A 22,928-nucleotide genomic window follows, 5' to 3' on the forward strand; every position below is an offset into this window, starting at 1 on the left:
CAACTCTTGACGAGACAAATTATCAACACTACGGGGTACTGCCTCATCTGGTGAGTGGTCCAAATTAGCAAGAAAAGTGTCAGCTAGGATAACATCATCATCATCATTATCCTCTAAATCACCAGTAACTTTAGACTTAGCCCTAGTGACAGCACATGCAGAGAACACATCAGGGACATCACAATCCCGGGACACAGCCACTGGCTCACTAGACAACTGAGGAGCTGGACACATTTGACTTCCACCAATATCATTTCCAAGTAAGAAAGTTACACCTGACATTGGGAGTGTCTCAACCAACCCAACCATAACAGAACCATTAACAAAACCAGACTCTAAATTCACTCTGCACAGAGGAACAGAGAAGTAATTATTCCCTACACCTTGTAAGATTACAGTTTCATCAGAGGAATTAAAATTAGAGCCTAGAACACTGGTCAGCATAAGGGATTGGCAAGCACCTGTATCACGATATATTTGAACTGATTTCCTGTCATTACTGTCCAGAGGACTGACAAAACCATCAGACAGGAAATTAGCACATGAACTCTTGAGAGTGTCACCCACGTTACTGCTCAAAAGAGGAGCTCCATCATGAGAATTTAAGTTACCCCTCAAAGCAGGTTCAGTTAACTCAGTTAAAGAATTCTGGGAACTCTCAAGAGTGGACACTAGACCAATTGACTGAATATTTAAAGACTCCTTTTTGTTCACATCACGCTGTCTCCTGAAACATCTCTCCGTAGTATGACCAAGCTTACTACAATAAGTACATTTACTTTTCTGAAATCTAGAGGTGAAGCTGGTATTTACTTCCTGAGAAACATCATCTTTATTCTCTTTCCTGTTACCTGTACTCTGAGTAGAGGCAACGTACTTACTCTCAGCTTTCCTTTTTTCTCTAAAATATCTCTTGTGAGTGAGAACATACTCATCAGCTAAAACTGCAGCATCAGACAAATTATCTATTCTTTTCTCATCAAGATATAGGCTTACATCTTTACTAATACACCTTTTGAAATCCTCCAGCAAAATCATCTGCTTAAATTTACCAAAATCAGAATCCACATCCTTAGAATTTAACCACTGCTCTAACAAATCTCTTTGATTTTTGCATACTCAACATGGGATTGCTTATCTTGCTTGTAAGTTGTCCTAAATTTTACTCTATAAGCTTCAGGAACAAGCTCATAGGCCTTAAGAATCAAGCTCTTTACTACATCATAATTATCAGACTGATCCTGAGGCAAAGATGCATAAGTTACTTGAGCTTTACCGGTGAGAACAGTTTGAAGGAGTACTGGCCAATACTCCTTAGGCCAATTAAAACCTGTAGCTACCCTCTCAAACAACTGAAAATACTTTGTTAAATCAGATTCATTAAAAGGAGGGACAAGTTTAACATTTTTAGGCACATCAAAATCATCAGAGCTAGATGATCCAGTTCCACATTGTTTCATGCGATACTCATGGTCTGCCTGAATCCTAGCAAGTTCAACTTGTGCGTGAAACTCAGCCTCCTTAACACGAGCCTCCTGCAGGGCTAGCTGTAACTTAGCTAATTCATCTGCGTTTGCTCATTTGGAGGAGTTACATTAAACAAGCTTTCATTAATCATGTCAACAATTTGATCTTTAGAATGATGAGAGCGAACAACAATTCCCAATTGTTGAGCAACAAGCTTAAGTTCATTCTTTGTTCTGTTTTCTATATCACACACTGTTTGCACATTTGACAAAAAATCTTTGGCTTCATCAAGTGTAGAAATAGTAGCCATCATGAATATATCACAGTCACAAAATATCAAACAATATCCTTATGATATCCTGAATATCCTGATATGAGGTCGCCAAATTTATGTTACGGAACAGAGAAAGATAATGTACACTTTAAGTGAGAATACTAAAAATCACTACTGTCCCGTAAAGTTCCAGGTTCAAAACAAAAGAGTTAGGTAAAATTACAAGTCAAAGTTTAATGCTCAAACTAACAATAAAACATTCAGGACATAAGGATAATGTAATGGCAAATAAACAGGTTAAATATATGGTTAACTGCAATAGCCTCTATTAACACGAAATTAGCAAGAGTAAATTTATCTAAGTCAGCCCTGATGAGATGAGAGATAATACTCAGTGAATGCCAGATAAATTATTACAGATACAAACTATTATCAAAAATGACTGACATAAAGATCCATACATGAATTACAAAAACTTCACTAGGCCTACAAATTAAACTTATGCTATACAGTACAAGAAAAAATGCAATAACAGTTATACTCAAATTACACACAGCTGCTAGATGGTTGGAGACTTCTTGAGCACTCACAATAATAATATCTGTACAGGGGAGGACAGAGATGTGAACAAAGAGGAGCAGATCTAAGTGGCAATGATGCAGAGACTGAGCTCATTATATAGGAGCCAGCAGAGCCTGATACAACTTGTAATAAGGACGCGCAAATGAAGCGATGGAGACAAACGGTCGACAATCCCGCACTGAATAACAGAAAGGACGACTTACTCTACTATAACGGTAGAAGTCTGGGACTGAGGCAGAACACGCTCGTGATCAAACATGCAGCAACTGTGCGTTAAAATTAGACAAAGCATGATGAAATCATAGGCGATGTACCAATAAATATATATATATATATATATATATATATATATATATATATATATATAGATATATATATATATATATCGTCTCATCAGCCGTTTGTGTGTCCACTGCAGGACCGGCCTATCCCGACCAAAGTGGGGACGATACAGCCAATGTATCTCTACCAAGTGGCTTAGGCTGTCTAGTAGAGATTGTATGTAGGGTGAGAAGTGCTTGTAAATGTAATTGTACTGTTGGCGTGGCTTTGGATGTGTGTGTAGTCTGTGAACGAAGTGTAATTGGCCCGCGCAAGCCGACTGGGTGCAAGCATACTTAGTAGTATGCGACACTGGTTCAACCACAGCACCCCTTATGTCCGCCAAGCAGTACGTGGCCAGAAAAACGCTCCCACAGTTTATTACCCTGGCGGGGCTCGAACCCTCGTTCTTCAGTGTACGAAAACGCACACTTTACCACAGAGGCTCCATATATATATATATATATATATATATATATATATATATATATATATATATATATACCATCCATTCTTACGTTGTCCCATGAGGAGCGTAGAAGCCCGGGGCTAGGCAGTTGGTCCCTGAGTGGCATTACATGAGCAATAAACCCCAATCACCCCTTGGATATAAACCTTCACCGGTTCAATCTGACTGGAGCACAATAATTACCCACTAAACCACCAGGCGCCAAAATTTGGTTATATGGTTACCACCCAGCGTAGTAAATGGTTTCCTGGTGTACAGGACACCATTTGGCTTGTCACTCAGTGTAGAGTCACCCACAGGCAGAAGGGAGAGGAAAGAATGAAGGAATGAAAGACAGAATAGGGAGTGTAAAGTCACCCGTAGGCAGAAGGAAGAGAAAAGAATGAAGGAAAAAAACACAGAAAAAGATGGAAGGAAACAAGAATGGAGGAGACGACAGGGCAGACACCCGAGAGCAGCACTACACTGAGTGAGTGGATGGTGGGCGCCCCCACCTATCTCCCTATATATATATATATATATATATATATATATATATATATATATATATATATATATATATAACGAAGTCTCAGTTGTCCGTCGTCACAATATCTGACCCAATGCAATATGTGGAGTGGGTGGCTCTGCTCTATTAAACCAATATTCAGAGAAAATTATGCAATATCCAGTGCCGAAACTGGATGTAACCAACTGTTCTATGCAATATCCGGCATCAAAGTGTATGAAGCAACTCGCAAACAGTGGCTAACTGGGGCTGTATGATTATATTACTGTAGCCTATTTCATCACTGTTGAATTTTATGTTAAATTTCATCTTTTACTCGTGGGAAAGATTTTTTTTTTTTCTTGGATAAAAGGCTGAGATGGATAGTAATGCAGTATCTGACTCTGCTCCAAATATTGAACTGACTGAAGGTATTATGCAATATCCAGCATTTCTCATGATTCATCTTAGGGCTTGGCTGAATTATGCTGGATAACTGAGAGATTTTATATATATATATATATATATATATATATATATATATATATATATATATATATATATATATATATATATATATATATATATATATATATATATACTGTATATTGATATACAGTATTTATATATGTTTGTTGCAGATGTTTACTTCATTTTGCATTTCATATCACAGTCTCTTTGTTTACTTTAAATGCAAGTGTAATCTAAAACAGTGCCATAATATTTGTGCATACTATAAAATACACTGATAATTGCTGGAAAACTACCGGAAAACAAACAAAATACTCGTATCATGGATCACCCTGTAAGTCACATCACGAGTAAACTGATCAGGGAATAAGCTTTCCATTGTGGCATAGCCATGAGTCCGCCTAATGTTTCGTGTAGGCAGGCCATTCTGTACTACGTGTCTCTCTGTCTCTATGCTACCACACACACACACACACACACACACACACACATGCTTCTTTAAAAGTAGGCTGCCACCAACCCATCTATTGCATCTTCCTGTCTCACACGTATTTTGGGTTTACTTTTTGTTTTCGTTTGCAGGGAATGTCTGTGTTTTATATTATGTCTTATTCTTTCCTTAGTGGTTATTTATTAAGAGATTTAGTGCAGAACAAATTTACTATATTTTTAGGTGGTAATTGGCGATATGTAGCTGTTGTTGTCAATCATCACTGTTCATTAAAACCTTCAAACTGAGTCAGAGGCATCTTTCTCTCTCTCTCTCTCTCTCTCTCTCTCTCTCTCTCTCTCTCTCTCTCTCTCTCTCTCTCTCTCTCTCTCTCATTTTTTAACTTGCTCCCAGTCTCTTTACCTCTTTACTTTGCCAATTACCTGGTAGCTCTCCCCTCTTCACTCTCACCCTCTCCCTCAGCCCATTCATCATTTACTGCTCCTTTTTTCTCCCTTCCCGTCCTCTCCGCTCTTCTCCTCTCCCCTCCTCTCATCTCCTCTGTGACCTACTCTCTCTCTCACATGTTCTTCTCTCCTCTCCACCTTTTCTTATATTTTTTAACTTCTTTTCTCTTCTTCTCTCTTCTAGATTGCGATGTTCTCCTTTGTCCTTTCTCTCCTCTCCTTTCCTCTCTTCTCTGCCATCCACTCCCTCTTGATTCTCTCCTCTCTTGTGATCCGTTCTCCCTTGCTTCCTCTCCTCACGTCTTTTCTCCATCTGTTTCTCTCTCCTCTCCTCTCTTATCTGTAATCCACTATCTTTTGCTTCCTCTCTCTCTCTCTCTCTCTCTCTCTCTCTCTCTCTCTCTCTCTCTCTCTCTCTCTCTCTCTCTCTCTCTCTCTCTCCCTCTCTCACCTGTGATCTATTTTCCCTTGCTTTCTCAATTCTCGTCTCTCCTCCTCTCGCTTCTCTCGCCTCTTCCCTCCTCTCTTCTCTGTGACCCACTTTCCCTTGCTTCCTCTCCTTTCCTCTCCTGTTGTCCATTCTCCCTTGTTTCCTCTCTTCTTTTCTCTTTTCGTTCCCTTCTCTTCTCCTTTCCTCTGTTATCCTATCCTAGCCATCCCTCTCTTCTCTGCGACCCATTCTCCCTTGTTTCTTCTCTCCTCTCCTGTGATTCATTCTCACTTGCTTCCTCTCTTCTCGTCTCTTCTCTCGTATCTCTTTCCTTTTCTTTTACTTTCTTCTCATCTCTACTCCTCTCTTACTCTTCTCTGCTTTCCTCTCCTCTCCTGTGATCCGATCTCCCTTGCTTCCTCTCCTCACTTCTAGTCTCCTCCCGTTTCTCTTTAGTCTCCTCTCCTCCGTGGTCTACCTACTCACCCTTTCCTCTCTCCCTCTCTCCTCTCCTCTTCCTCCTTCAGTAAGATCACTATCCCTTTCCCTGCTCTGTTGTATTCTACGGCCCTCCGTGATCCATTCTCCGGTGCATCCTGTCCTCTCCTCATACTTATCGAATTCTGTTTGCCTGTCTGTCTGTCTTTCCGCCCGTTTGTCTCCAGTTAAACAAAAAGGTGTTAGGAAGAAGATTTCATGGTCTATATTTGTGAATTTAATTTTAAAAATGCATGTAATAGGCTAGAATTTAAGTTAAGGTATGGGTTATGTTCTCCCTTTCAATTTCCATTTTTATTCTACTTCCTTCCGATCCCATGAAAAGTTCCTTCAGGCTTTTTAATCCTGCAAGGAGCCGTTTCTCTCTCTCTCTCTCTCTCTCTCTCTCTCTCTCTCTCTCTCTCTCTCTCTCTCTCTCTCTCTCTCTCTCTCTCTCTTTGTTGGACAAATACAGGAGAGTGGAGGATTGGGGGTAGTGGCTTCTGCTATGCTCTCCTGCTTCTGTGGCTCAATTGCTGAATAAGTATTAGTGTTATGGCCGGACCACCTTATTGGGACCGTAATGTCTGTGTGCTCTGTATTTGTACTCTCTCTCTCTCTCTCTCTCTCTCTCTCTCTCTCTCTCTCTCTCTCTCTCTCTCTCTCTCGTGCAGACAAGTAAACAAGTTCTAGAGTTATTGGTTTCCTAACTTTTATAGCCCAGATGCCAAACGCTTCATGTGCCTGACTAATAAAAATATTCAGTATCTAAACCTTGTAATTAAGAGCCATCTGTACGCCCTGGAGGACTTAATTCTGGAGAGCGTTACCAAACTGAAAGAAAACCCATTCAGTACGACCCCAGTTGATCAGGTATATCATATACCAACGTAAGTCTGTTCTTGAAGATGGGTAAAAAACCACAAATAGTCAGACTGTATGTAAGCACGTTAAGGTGAAAGTGGGCAATTATGGTAAGGATAAAGCAGTGAAGCTTTAGCTGGATTTAAAAAGAGAATCAATGCAGAGGGAAATACCACACTGGCAGTGGGTGACTCTGTTCTAGAGGCCAAGTCTCTTGCTTTGCATCAAATAACAGAGGGAAGGAAAGGTCATTATATATTGCACCTTGTGGTAAGATAGAGAAGATCACTAAAGACACTGAAAGTACACTAGATACATGTCTTCTTCTGAATGTAGGTACAAACGATGCCCATGACGAAGATGAAATTTTCACCAGCAATATCCTGATGAATGAGAGAAAAGCATTCGGGAACCGACTGCCAATCGCCCACCAGAATATCCTGTTGGGCAAGTAACAAGCTACTCGCAAACCAAATGTGAAGAAAGATTGCAGATCTCTACGGAATTCAGTCACTTCGTTTCACAAAAGCCAATCCATATTAAAGAAACTAGTTGACCTTTGACAGCCATTTTGGTGCTCTTGACCTTAATTCCGAGTGCCCATTTTTTAACTCGTCCAAGATTTTGGCCATATCTTGATACTCTGAAGGTTTCACGTTGACAGATCAAGCCATTCATGAGATATAATGGTCCTAAAGGAGGGCGATAAAAACTGGTTGACCTTTGGCAGCAGTTTTGGTGACCATGACCTTAACCAAGACTGCCCATTTTCGAACTCGTCCAAGATTTTGGCCATATCTTGATACCCTGAACGTTTCATATTGATAGCTCAAGCCATTCATGAGATATAATGGTAACAGACACACACACACACACACACACACACACACACACACACACACACACACACACACACACACACAAATGTAATGAGCTTACTGAAAGAAGTATCAGAGGAAATCTGTAGTAAAGACATAGAGGAACACAAAAGGTTAGGGAAATACGAGAAAAGCAAGACAAGACCTCTAAAGGTGACTTTCCAGAGTGTAAACACTGTGGAAGAGATACTAAAAAATGCAAAGAATCTTATGGAAAAAGAGGAGTTCAAAAATGTATGGATAAAAAGATGCCTAACACAAGAGGAACTGGAATTACTGAAAGAGAAAAGGGGGGAAGCAAAAACAAAAAATGAGGGAAGATCAGAAGAGGAGAAGAAGAAATTTTTTTTACAAAGTAATAGGATTGCAGATACGAAAGTGGTACACAAACAGGATGGAAGAAAAAGGAGGAAGGTAGTAGAACCATGTCATGACAAGTATATAAACAAAATGATAAAGTTGATGTACTCAAATGTGGATGGAATGGTATCTAAATTACTAGAGATGAATGATTATGTCAGAGAAAATGAACCACAAATAATATGCCTAACTGAAACAAAATTAACACCAAAGATATCCATTGACATACTAAACTTAGAGAAATACAATATATGGAGAAGAGATAGAAATGTAAAAAAAGGAGGAGGAATTATAATATTTACTAAGAAAAATCTAAAAGTCAAGAAAATAAACCTAGATATACCATCACAAGTAGAACTGATTGCAGTAGAGATCAACACATCTGAAGGTAAAGTAATTGTAGCCAATATGTACATGCCACCTAGATCAAACACATGGGAAAGAGACGAATATGAGGACCTGGCAGAGAGTACAATTCAAAGTATAAGATCATTACTACATAAAATGGAAGAGAAATCGGAAAGAATTATACTAACTGGGGATTTCAATACAAATATAAATTGGAATACTCTAGATATAATTAGCCAAGAAAGCTGTTGGGACCAAAAGCTCCTGGATCTAGTACAAGAGCTTTTCCTAACGCAACATGTGAGGGAAACCACCAGAAAAAGAGGACTTGATGTACCTTCAGTGCTAGATCTAATATTTACTAGGCAAGAAAATGATATTGACAGTTTAATATATCACCCTCCACTCGGCAAAAGCGATCATGCAGTACTAAATTATAACTTCAGGATAGCATATGACATAGTAAACAGCAATGATAGTTACAAAAAGAGCTTAAACTATAAAAAGAGAAATTATCAAGACCTAAAGAAGTATTTCTTAGAAGTTGATTGGGAAAATGAGCTTAGAGGACAAGATTTAAATGCTATATATAAAAAATTCTGTGAATTTTATGAAATAGGAGTCCAGAAGTACATCCCACAGCACAAAGAAGCAGATAAGAAAATACAGAAATGGTTCAATACAGAATGTAAAAAATCAAAAGAAAGAAGAGATTTGTTGTGGAATAGATACAGAAGACACAATAGTGAAAGGGCGTATAATAATTACAAACAGGCAAGGAACGACTATACGAGAATAAGGAGGGAAGCCCAAAAACAGTTTGAGGAGGATATAATAAATAAAAGTAGCGATCAACCAAAGCTGTTTTACAGCTATATCAGAAGCAAAACCAAAGTAAAAGATATAATACAATCCATTACGGACGAGGGAATCACTTATACACAAGAGAAAGATATTTGTGAAGCACTAAATAAGAATTTCCAATTAGTTTTTACAGAAGAAAAAAATTTTGAGAGGGACTATGTGGAACACGCATGTCCACACATACTACCAGATATACAAATAGCGGAAAAAGTAATACAGGAGGAGTTAAGTGGATTAGACAGAGGAAAAGCAAGTGGTCCTGATGAAATTTCATGTTGGGTATTACGAGAATGTGCAAAGGAGTTAAGTAAACCATTATTTTTAATTTTCAAGAAATCCTTGAGTCAAGGTAAACTACCTGCTATTTGGAAAAAAGCAAATATTGTCCCCTTATTCAAGAAAGGAAATAGACAAAATCCACTCAACTACCGACCAGTATCACTGACCAGTGTTGTAAGCAAGGTATTAGAAAAGCTTATAAGAAAAGCTTGGGTAAATCATCTAGAAGAACACAGTATGATGACAGAAAGACAGTTTGGTTTCAGAAAAGGAAAATCATGTGTTACTAATCTGTTGAGCTACTATGACAGAGTAACAAACACAATACAGGAAAGGGAAGGATGGGTGGACAGTATCTATTTAGATTTCAAGAAAGCTTTTGACACAGTACCACACCAAAGACTTTTATGGAAACTGTACAGGAGGAATACGAGGCAAACTGTTTTGTTGGATGCAAGACTTTCTCATAAAAAGAGAAATGAGGACAGTACTAAGAGGAAACTACTCATCATGGAAAGAAGTGACTAGTGGAGTACCACAGGGTTCAGTGCTGGCACCAATCATGTTTTTAGTGTATATAAATGATATAAACAGTAACACTGGAAATGAGAGCTATCTGAATATGTTTGCAGATGATGCAAAAATACAAAGGAGAATTACTAGCACAGACTCTTGTAGGGAGCTACAAGAAGAATTAAATAAACTTCATGAATGGAGTAGTACATGGCAAATGGAATTCAATGTGAACAAGTGTCATGTAATCAAGTTTGGTAAAAGTGGAAAAAGACCTGATTGGGATTATAAGTTAGGAAATAAAACCCTATACACATCAGAAAGAGAGAAAGACCTAGGTGTGATTATCAATAACAGACTATCTCCGGCTGACCACATCAGCGAGAAGGTACGGAACATGTATACACTGCTTGCAAATATGAGAATAGCATTCACATACATAAATGAAGACATGCTAAGAAGGATAATAACATCATTCATTAGACCAACCCTGGAATATGCATCAGTAGTCTGAAGTCCTCATCTCAAAAAGCATATAGACAAGATTGAAAAAGTTCAAAGGGCCGCTACAAGATGGATACCAAGCTTAAGGGACCTAAGCTACGAAGAAAGACTAAATAAACTGAATCTACCGACACTACAGGAGAGAAGGAAAAGAGGTGACATGATAATGCTATATAAGTGCATATCAGGGAAGGAGAAAATAGACATAAATGATTACTTAACATATGGAGAAGCATCAGCAAGAGGACACTGCAAAAAACTGCATAAGAAGAGAGGTGATAAAGACGTAAGGAAATTCAGTTTCCCAAACAGAGCAATTGATCAATGGAATGCACTACCGAATGAAATAGTGTGTGCCAAAACAATTCACAAATTTAAAGATATGTACGATAAATATGGTTTAAAACACGGGACAGTACGAGCTTGACTCATTCCTGTAATGCTACAATTAGGTAAGAACAATTAGGTGAGGTAAGAATGCACACACACACACACACACACACACACACACACAGAAGCGGGCAAAAACATTACTGCTCCGTCTTCGTAAAGGCGGGCGACAAATATAAATCCCCCCTCAATACAGTGAAAGTTACGACATGTAAATGTAAAGAAAACGATGTACTGCCTACATTACATTCGAACACCTTCGGGAAAATGAGTAGTAGAAAGTAAAGGAGCTATTAAAGATATTTATGAAAAAAATAACCGTATGTTCATGTCTCTTTTGACCTTATGGCATCCATTTATCCAACAAAAGAATAAAAGAAATGATTAAATTATTCAGTGCAACAGTGTACAAAATTCACAAGGAAACCGTTCACGATACTAATACTTCACCTCACCCTCCCATCTCACCCTCCCTTAAAGGTAACATGGGGTAATAATTTCCCGCTAACTGTTTCACTGGCTGTCACGTGGTAATTACATGGGCTGCGAATCTCTGCCTCCTTTTACCTTCACCCACCCTTAGACCCTCTATGTAGGTGGGGGTTTTATTTCTAACCGTGCTCCTAGGTGCCTTTTCTGTGCCTGTGGGAATTATATTCCCCAGGTTACCTTTTACCAGGATAGACAATCTTGGGTAATAATATTCCATTGGTTATCATGTGGCAATTACGTAGGCTGCGAATAACTGCTTCCCTGTACCTTCACCCGACCGTAGCCCCTTTAGTAGGTGGGGATGTCTTATGTCTACTCCGCTCCTAGGTGCTTGTACTTGTAGGAATTTTATATTCTAATTTATCGTCCGTGGCACTGAGAAACACTGCCTCCACAATATGCCTGTTTACTATATTTTTTTTATACTTAGAAAATTATCTTATATTAAGTTTTGGGTTAAAAAGAAAGCACAGTGGTTCTAAGATTTTCTTATATTTTTTCTGTACATTAGATGAATAACAACTCTGTTTCTTTTTATTTTTTTTCCGTGGGTTTGTATATCCTACCCCAAGTTTCCTACAGTGCTATAGTTGGTAAGGTTGCCTATCCAGGGTTAAACCTATAATCCCCCAGCCCTTAGATTCCCAGACACGTTTCATGTCTTCCCACCCATCATCACACACACTTTTCCAGGTCTAAAGAAGCTAAATTTCTTCCCCCCTTCCTTGTACCTTGATCAGCCACACACCCAAAGCCAACTGCAGAGCAAAATTCAAATCAAGTTTCTCACCTGTGGTCAGTCTCTTCAGACGTGTCTCCTGACGCTCCTGATTTGCTTAGTTATACCCATTCCTCAGTTCCAGCTAGTTATAGTCTCTCACGTGAGGTCAGTCCAGTCTCACCCGAGGTCGGTCTCTTCAGACGTGTCTCCTGGCAATCCTGATTTAGTTATACCCATCCCACACCTGAGGCCAGTCAGTCTCTCACCTGAGGTCAGTTGAGTCTCACATATGAGGTCAGTATTTTCAGATGTGTCTTCTGGCTCTCCTGATTTACCTTGTACCAGCCTGTTGTGAAAATTGTGTCAGTTAGTCTCATGACCTGTGACAAAGTGCTGTACCAGTGAGTTCTAGTGTATATATATATATATACACACACACACGAGTGTATGTATTTTTTCGTTCATCTGGGTTATCTTCTCTTCAGTATCACTGCTCCGGTCTGTCAGACTGCTCTCATGCCTAATTGTCTCTGTATCATTTCTAAACTTCTCCACAATTCTCTCATGGTTGACAGTTGTACTTGCCATTTCACTAGTTTTCTTTCTATGTGAAACTACTTCAACTGACAGGTCATATATTGTTCTGTCTTTTATTGTTTAATTCCTTTACTAATTTTCCATTTTCTTCCTTCTGCATGCATAGTTCCTTCATAATTTCATCTACTTTACTTCGAAAAGTTTTCTTCAGTTCATTCAAGTTCTCTACTAATTTATTATATGTTTCCATTTCAACTAGTTCTGGGTAGAAATCATTATCCTGTTTTCTACCTTCATTCCTTCTCTTAACTCCTTCCATATGCACTTTACTAAAGATAGTACTCATCTTGCAGAAAGATAATTCTCACTTAGAAAGGTAACTTTTACTTACAACTTTGCATCTATCTGCAACCCGTCTGGTGATAATGGCGAGACCTAGCTAATGTTTACGTTGTATCAGCGCATTCCTTTGAATGCACTGACCTGGATGCACTCTGCTCTCTGGAACACATTTTTTTTGCTTATACTTTCTCTGCTATATTAGGACATCACTTAATGTAGCCTAGTACAGAGCTTGACTCACATAAAGGTACTATTAGGTGTGGCCAGTAATGGCCAGCAGTGACCTGCGTCCTCTCTCTCTGCCTTCTCGCCAATGTGTGTGTGAATTATTGAAGAAGCTTGAAACTTCAGCTGAAATGGGAGTTGAGGCTTTCTACGTAAGAGAGAGAGAGAGAGAGAGAGAGAGAGAGGGGGGGGGAGCATTTATCGCAATATCTGTGAGAAAGAATGTAGGCTATTCTGAAGAAAGGGAGAAAAAGAATGTGTGGGACAGGGAAAACAACAGAGTATGTGCTTACTTTCTTACCTAATTGTTCTTACCTAACCGCATCTTTGCAGGAATGAGTCAAGCTTATATTGTCCCATGTATTAAACTATTTCTATCATACATATCCTTAATTTTATTAATAGTTTTGACACACTTTATTTCACTCGGTACTGCATTCCACTGATCGATTGCCCTATTAGGGAAAAATGAATTTCCTTACTTCTTTATCGCCACTCTTTTTATGTAGTGTTTTGCAGTGTCCTCTAGCTGATGCTTCCCCATAGTTTATATATTCTTTTATTCTATTTTCTCTTTCCCTGAGATGCATTTGTATAGCATAATCATGTCTCCTCTTTTCCTTCTCTCCTGTAGTGTTGGTAGATTCATTTTCTCTTGTCTTTCTTCGTAACTTAGATCCCTTAAGCATGGTACCCATCTTGCTGCTGCCCTTTGTACTTTTTCAATTGTATCAATGTGGTTTTTGAGATGACGATTCCAGACAACTGATGCGTACTCCAGGGTTGGTCTGATGAATGATGTTAATATCTTTCTCAGCATGTCTTCATTTATATATGTGAATGTTAATTTCAAATTAGTAAGCAGTGTTTACATGTTACATTCTTTTCCACTGAAGTGGTCAGCCAGAGATAGTCTGTTATTGATAAGGTCCTTCTCCCTTTCTCACATGTGTAGTGTTGAACTTCCTAACTTATACTCCCATTCTTGTCTTTTTCCGCTTTTATCAAACTTAATTACATGAAGCTTGTCTACTTTAAATTCTATTTGCCATTTATGGCTCGATTCATGAAGTTATTTAATTCCTCTTCTAGCTCACTGCAAGAATCTGTGTTAGTAATTCTCCTTTGTATTTCTGCATCATCAGCAAACGTATTTAGATAGCTTTCATTTCCAGTGTTACTGTCAGTGTCATTTATACATACCCAAAACATAATTTGTGCCAGCACTGAGCCCTGTGGAACTCCACTAATCACTTCCCTCCATGATGAGTAATTTCCCCTTAGTACTGTTCTCATTTCCGCATTTCTGAGAATATCCTGCATCCAACAGTACAGGATTCCTCCTTGTTGGTACATTTTCCATAGAAGTCTTTGGTGTGGTACTTTTTCAAATGCTTTCTTGAAATCTAAATAGATACTGTCCACCCATCCTTCTCCTTTCTGTAATGTTTCTGTAACTCAATCATAGTAGCTTAATAATTTAGTAACACATGATTTTCCCTTTCTTAAACCGAACTGCTTTTCTGTTATCATACCGTGCTCTACTATATGGTTTACCCAAACTTTTCTTATCGACTTACCTAGTACCTTGCTTACAACACTGGTGAGTGATACTGGTCAGTAATTGAGTGGATTCCGTCTATTTCCTTTCTTGAATAGGGGAGCAATGCTTGTTTTCTTCCAAATATCAGGTAGTTTACCTTCACCTAAAGGATTCCTTGAATGTTAAATATAATGGTCTGCTTAACTCTTCTGCACATTCATGTAGCACCCAACCTGAAATTTCGTCAGGATATTTGCTTTTCCTTTGTCCAATTAACTTAACTCTTCTTGAACTTCTCTTTCTGATATTTATATATCCGGTAATATGTGTGGCCAAGCATGTTCCATATCACCTTTTTCAAAATTATTTTCTCCTGTAATAAGTGATTGGAAAATCTTGTTTAGTGTTTCACAAATATCTTTCTCTTGTTTATAAATTATCCCCTCATCCATAATGGTCTATATTTTATCTTTAACTTTGGTTTTCCTTCGGATGTAGATGTAATATAGCTTAGTTTGATCACTACCTTTATTAATAATGTCTTCCTCAAACTATCTTTGAGCTTCTCTCCATATCCTTGTATTAGCATTTCTTGCCAGTTTATAGTTGTTAGCCTATATGTCCTCTAACTGTTGTGTCTCTGTATCTATTCCACAACAAATCTCTTTTTTCTTTTGACTTTTTACATTCTGTATTAAACCTTTTCCTTAATTTCATTTCTGTTTGTTTGTGCTGAGGGATGTAATTTTGGTCTCCTATTTCATAAAATTCACAGGTTTTTCTGTATATGACATTTAAATCTCGTCCTCTAAGCTCCTTTTCCCAATCTATATCTAAGAAGTACTTTATTAGTCGTGGTAATTGCCCTTTTTGTAGTTTAGGCCCTTTTTGTAACTCTCTTTACTGTAAACTATGTCATATGCAGTCCTGAAGTTGCAGTTTAATACTGTATGGTCACTTTTGCCGAATGGAGGGTGATACATTATATTGTAAATATCATTTTCTTCTCTAGTAAAAATAAGATCTAGTACTGATGGATCATCAAGTCCTCTTTTTCTGGTGTTTTCTTTTACATGTTGTGTTAGGAGAAACTCCTGCACAAGATCCAGAAGCTTTTGATTCCAGTAGCTTTCATGGCTTCTTACATCTAGGGTATTCCAATTTATATCGGTGTTGAAATCTCAAGTTAATATCTATATATATCTATATATATATATATATATATATATATATATATATATATATATACATATATATATATATATATATATATATATATATATATATATATATATATATATATATATATATATATATATACATATATTAGATTTAGATTTCTCTTCCATTCTATGTAGTAGTGCTCTCAAGCTATGATCTGTACTTTCCACCAGGTCTTCATATTCGCCCCAAGAGTTTGTTTTATGTGCTATGTATAAATCTGCCACAGTTACATTCCTTTCATATGGTTGATCCCTACTGCAGTCAGTTCTACTTAGAAGGGTATATTTAGTTCTACTTCTTTGACCTGTAGATTATTATTTTTTTGTTAATTTTATAATTCTTTCTCCTTTTCTTAAATTCCTATCTCTTCTCCACATACTGTATTCTTCTAAGTATTGGGTATCATTTGATGTCCTTGGTGTTAACTTTGCTTCAGTTAGACAGATAATATGTGGTTCCTTTTCTTTGGTATAGTCTATCATCTCTAATAATTTAGGCACCATTCCTGAGTACATCAACTTAATCATCTTGTTTACATACTTCCCATAGCTTGAGTCTAATACCTTCCTTCTTTTTATTCTCTGTTGATTATGTACCCCATTTGTACCTGCAGTCCAATTACTTTGCAAAAAATTTACTCTTCTCTTCCCCTGGTCTTTCCTTGTTCTTTGTTTTTGCTTCCACTCTCGTCGCCTTTAGTATTCCCAATGCCTCTCTAGTTAAGCATTTTTTTTATCCATACTTTTTAAAATTCCTCTTTTTCCATGAGTTTATTTGCATTTTTTAGTACTTCCTCCACAGTGTTCAGACTCCGGAAGGTTACTTTTCAGGGGCCTTGACTTATTTCTCTCATATTTCCCTAGCCTTTTGTGTTCCTTTACGTCTTTTTCACAGATATCCTCTAATACTTCCTTCAGTATGTTCATTATAAAATTTTACCATCTCCTTTTTGTCTGTCGGAATTTTGTTTCTTATTTCTTCTTTATCTATACCAGTGATTACTATAGATTTGTTGGTATCTGTTGAATCTTGGACCAGTTTGGGTTGTTTTTAATGATTTCTTTCAGTTCCTTTCTAATGCTCTTTTCTTCGACATTATTTTGTCTTTCCTTACTTTCACCATTTCAGCATGCATAGTTTGTACTTCATCTTTGCAATTTCTCATCATTTCGCTCACCTGGGTTATCTTCTCTTCTAAATCACTGCTTTATTCTATCAGACTGCTTGCTTGCCTAATTGTCTATGTATATTTTTCTAAACTTCTCCATAATACTCTCACGGCTGACAACTGTACTGGTCATTTCACTAGTCTTCTTTCTAAGTGAAACTACTTCAACTGACAGGTCATCTATTGTTCTGTCTTTTTTGTTTAATTTGTTTACTAATTTTTCATTATCTTCCTTCTGCATGCCTAATTCCTTCTTAATTTCATCTTTTTCACTTTGAAAAGATTTCTCCAGTTGATTCACTTTCTCTACTAGTTTATTATGTTTCCATTTCAATCACTCTGGGTTGAAATCATCTTCCTGTTTTTTACATTTTTTCCTTCCCTTAGCTCCTCCCATATTCACTTTACTACAGATCATGCTCATCTCGAGGTAATTCATACTTAGAAAGATAACTTTTACTTACAAGTTTGCATCTCTCTGCTACCCAGCTGATGACGCATTGTATCAGTGGATTCTTGCACTAACTGGATGTGTTCTATTATTTGGACAACACTTTTGCTTATACTTGCTCTGTTATATCACCTAATTTAACCTAATACAAAGAGCCTGACTCACGTAAAGATACAATTTAGACGTGGCCAGTTGCGGCCAGTACAGAGCGAAGTGACGGACTTCTTCCTTTTCTCCCTCTCTCGCAGTCTTACATGTGAGAGAGAGAGAGAGAGAGAGAGAGAGAGAGAGAGGGGGGGGGGGCAGACAGACAGGCAAACAGTGACAGAAAACAGTCGTTGTGTGTGTGTGTGTGTGTGTGTGTGTGTGAAAGCGAAAATTTCTATGTATCAGTAGCGGTGTGAGAAAGCATGACCCAATATCTATGTGGAGGGAAGTTCAATTGTGGGGAGGAATGGTGGGGAGAGGAGAAATGGAGGAATACTCGTTTTTTTTTTTTTTTATACAAGAAAGAAGTAACCAAGGGCCAGGAGCCCGCAAACCGTTCCTTCCAATAGAAAAAAAAAAAATACAAGAGAGAGCCAAAGTCAAGATCCGTTCATTTCGAGATGCCTGGACACACTGCGTTTGACAGACTGGAGATTATAGGAAGTAGGAAATACAGACAGAGTGAGACAGTTCCAGAGCTGACCTGTTGCATAAATGAAGGACTGGGAGTAACGGTTAACTCTTGCGTTAGAGAGTTGGACAGAAGAGGGATGAGGGTTTGTTGCTGGACAGGTACTACGCGCCAGTCGTAGAGGTGGAGGGATGCAAGCAGGCAGTTCAGAGGAGCAGTGACCAGTGAAGTAGAGATAGAAAAGAGATAAAGATACAACAGTGCGACGAAGAGACAGAGATTGAAGGGAGCCAGTAAGAGGAGGAGAGTTAATGAGACGATAAGAGAGACCGGAGTGAGGGAGAGGGGAATTGTGGTAGAGGTGGGTGGGGAAGAGAGAGTGTGTGGGAAGGGATAATCTGGGATTAGAGTAAGAGTGATATATTCCAGGTAATGAAAAAAGTAACGGGACAATATGTTGGAGAGGACGCAGAGGTGGAAATAGATGTGGGAGGGGAATGTATGGTAGGGAAGGCGGAATGGGGCGTTTTGTAGCAGAGGAGGGGAGAGAGGAGGTACGGGAAAAGCGGTTTCTGTTCAGGGAGATAGAGGACAGGAGGACAGGTGGCTAGGGAAGGAGGGGAGGGAGGATGTGTAGCACGGGAAGTGGATGTGTGGTAAAGGAAGGAATGACAGGGTTGGAGGGGTATACGTGTGGTAAGTTAGAGGAAAGCAGGGACGAGCGGTAGGGGAACGGGGATATGGATGGAAAGGAGGAGGATGGCAGAGGTAAGCAGGGGAGGCAGGGGTAGGGGTATAGGGAGACGTTGACTTGTGAATATACAATGTAGTTCCTGGTATTACAGGAACGCTAACAGCACGACTACTTGATTACACTCCCATCCCCACCACCCTCTCATTTACCTTCTTACCTCTCTCTCCTCTCCTTCCCTCTCTCTCTTCTCCTTCCCTCTCTCCTTCTTCTCTCTTCTTCCTTTGCATTCTTCCTTCCGTCTCATCTCAATCTTCTTTTCCTCTTTCCCTTCTTCCTCTCTATCTTTCTGTTCCTCTCCTTCCCGTCTTCTACTTCTTCTCTCTCTTCATCTTATGTTTTGCCTCCCTTCTTTATTGTCTTCTTCGTTTTTTACTCTTTCCATTTTTCTCTTCATTTCCCCTTCTCTACTCTCTCTTCTTTCCGCTCTCTGTTTGTCATCATATTCTCCTTCAACTCTCTCCTTGTCTCTCCAGTTTATCTTCCTCTTCTCTGCCTCTTGGTGTTTCTTTTTCCCTCCTGTATTTTTCTTTCTCCGATTCTCTCTCAGCCTTAATTTGTCCTTTTTGCTTCTCCCCCCCCCCTCTCGTTTCTTTACTTTTCCTTCCCATTTGCTCTCAACATTCTCTCCTTCTCTTCCTCCTTCTCCTTCCGTCGATATTAATTCCTTCCTTCCTTCCCTTTTCCTTCCTTTCTTTATTCCTTCTTTCCTTCCTTCCCTCCCTCTCTCCTTTCTTTCCTTTCTTTCTCCCTGTCTACCTCTTCATTTCTTCCCCACTCCTTTCTTCTCTCCTCCTTACATCTTTTACGTATTTTTTTTTATCCTGTCTTCTCCTCCTTTCCTCTTCCTTTCTTCCCTTCCTGTCTCCTTCTCTCCTTTCCTCTTCTTTCTTCTCTCTCAGTCTCTCTCCTCCATCTTTCCCTTATACTTCTCCTGCCCTTTTCTCCGTCCCATCTTACTTTCTTCTTCTACGTTCTTCTCTCTATAATTCTTCTTCCTCCTTGCTCTCTCTTTTACTTTTCTCTCTCCATATAGCCCTTCTGCATTTTCCTTCCTTTTTCCCCTCCTTCCTTTCCTCCCTAAATCTTCCTTTCCTCTATTTCCCTTTTCTAACTCCTCTCCATCCCTCCGTTATCCCGTCCCTACCCATCTTCAGGCTATTCAGTTTCCTTCCCTCTGTTTTTCACGACACTTTTTCACTACTGCATTTTGTCCTTATAGCATTTTCCAGCCTGCTTTAACTGGAGGGACCAGTGGGTGGGATAGAGCCTTCTTGTTTGAGTTTCCTCATCATATACTAATAGAAATGATTGCTGTCATAGCTATTGGTTCTTAATGCTTTATGTTTTGGTTTGTTGAAATAGAAGAAATTATATACCGGTACTCATATGCAGAACTATATTAAATTAAAAGATGTGACAGCTTCTGCCCGACCAGGATCCTCTCCATTCCTGCATAAATAAAAGTCTAATACGCGACTTTGATTGATACACCACTTAACTGGACTTGCATACCAAATGTGGGTCGAAGACGGTGCGAAACAGTTACATCTGCACAACAAATATAATTTCAGTATGAGGGTTATATTACTTTGATGACAGTGTTCTCGAGGACCTAGCAAGGGACGTCTTTACGCGGTGGCACTGATATAACTAGGCGGCTTTGCTACCCGGGTATACAAACGTCCTTCATCTATCTTTGTCTCCTGAGAGGAAAGTGATAGACTGCAGAAGAGCGACTTCACCCTAGAACACACACACACACACACACACACACACACACACACACACACACACACACACACACACACACACATAGCCACAATCATACAACCACAAAAACACACACACTCGAAACAGCACAGCACACTCCCAAAGACACACCAACACTCTGTAAACAAGACACGACAACACAAGGAAAGAAACATCCACACAAACACACGACTCAAACACCCACCTTCACCACAAGTGAGACTCAGTTTGCGCAGACAAAGTTAAAACCAACACGTTCGGTAACTGGGCCATTACCTGAGGGGGTGGCGACCCCTGTGAGTTAATAATGCTTTTTTGTGCTAACCCTGGAGGTGCGGGGGGATTATGGATGATGATTTATGACTGGTCTTACGATAGAGATTATTGCTGTGATTATCTGACTACTTCCTCTCCTACTTACCATTCATTCTCTTCCTGCTTTGCTATCCTTGTCTTCGACTCCCTGAGCAAATTATGTTAGTTATATTATAAAATGAAATATTGAATGGACCAATAGGTCTGTTACTATTAGCTCTTCTTTGTGCTCCTTTGAACTTCTCTTTCTCTTACTTTTCTCCTCCAGCTCCAACCCATTTATCTTTTATTTCTCATCCCTCCTTTCTTCCCTCCTTTTTTGTCACTTTCCTTTGCAAACCCTGTCCAATTTCTTCGTGTTGTGCTCTTCCCATATTACTTCCGTATATTTTCCCCATTCCTTTCATAGCCATCCTCCCTCTTTCCACTCTTTTTTCCTCCCTTCTTCTCCCCTTCTCTCTTACCCGTCACACTCCTTACATTCCAGTCTCTTTTATCTCCTCCACTCATTCCCGTACTCCTCACTTTTCTCGTGCATCTTTTTCCTCCCTCTCTCCTCTCCTAAATCTTTGTCCCTCCACTCATTCGCTCCCAACTTCCTTCTTCTCACACAGACGTCACCTCCCCATTTTTAGTTCCATCCTAGGACTTATCTTCCCTTCTTTAATAATTTTCCTAGCCTTTCTTCTCTTCTTCGTTATTCTTCCTTTCCTCTTCATTTTTTAATATTTCTCCTCTTAATTTTTTTCCCTCCCCTTTCCCCTTCATTATTTGTACCTTGCCTCTTCTTGTCCCTACTCTTTTTCACTTATTTTTTATTTTATTTCTTCACCCGGTTCTCATTCTTCTTCTGTTTCATTTCTCCTTTCCCCTCCTATTTCTCACTTGCTTCCTCCTATCCCTCCCGTTTTCTCCTTGTCTTTCCTCCCTCTTCCATTAGCTTCTGTTTCTCTCGCTTTTCTTTCATTCCCTCTCTCTTGACCTTAATATTTTTTCTCCTGTTTGTTCCATGTCTCGTTTTATCCCCCTCCGTCTTTTTCGTTCTCTCTTTTCCTCTGCCCGTCTCCATTTATCTTTCCCGCCTTCTTCATTTCATTCTTTAGCTTTTCCCCTCTTCTTCTCTCCCTTGCCTCCTCCTGTCACTCTTCTTTTCTCTCCCCTTATCTTCTCGTTTTTTCTTGGTTCGCACTTTGCCCTGCCTTATTCATCCTCATTATTTTTTTTTTCTCGGAATCTTCTCTAAACCTAAACTCCTTCTCTTCCCCCTGCCCCCCTTTGTGTGTGTGTGTGTGTGTGTGTGTGTGTGTGTGTGTGTGTGTGTGTGTGTGTGTGTGTGTGTGTGTGTGTGTGTGTGTGTGTGTGTGTGTGTGTGTGTGTGTGTGTGTGTGTGTGAGAGAGAGAGAGAGAGAGAATCTGCACTGCTCTATCCTCTCACAAAATAGATACCATAGTTACGTCCCGCACTATAACAATACATATCCTTGTTTTCCCCTCAGCCCGAGGACATCATTATGTAGTTAGATTTTGCTCTCAGGGCGATTTCATTCAGCTCAGGAGATACTTTCGAAATGGAGAGGATAGATCACAGAGTTATACATATAGAGCGCGCGTCCCTGGGTTGTGGTATGGGCGATAAGTGAAGCCAGCGGGCCCGGCGCGGCGGCCATCTTAGGATGCCCACTCTACCGAGTCCCGACCTTCCCGTACAGCTCATCATAATTCACAAATACTAACCTTTCCCGAGTGTTTTTTTGCATTATATCCTGATGTAAATAGATAGAGCAGTTATCAATATAATTACTTTAGCTATTTTAAGCCTTTTCTCCATTACTATTGCGCTCTGAATGAAGTGAGAAGAAAAGTTATTCCCGGTCCCCTTACCTTGTCTTTACGCACCATTTTACTTTGGATAC

Source organism: Coenobita brevimanus, chromosome 52 (genome assembly GCF_032717465.1).
Source record: "Coenobita brevimanus isolate Jiangsu-jjx chromosome 52, ASM3271746v2, whole genome shotgun sequence".
NCBI classification, from domain to species: domain Eukaryota; kingdom Metazoa; phylum Arthropoda; class Malacostraca; order Decapoda; family Coenobitidae; genus Coenobita; species Coenobita brevimanus.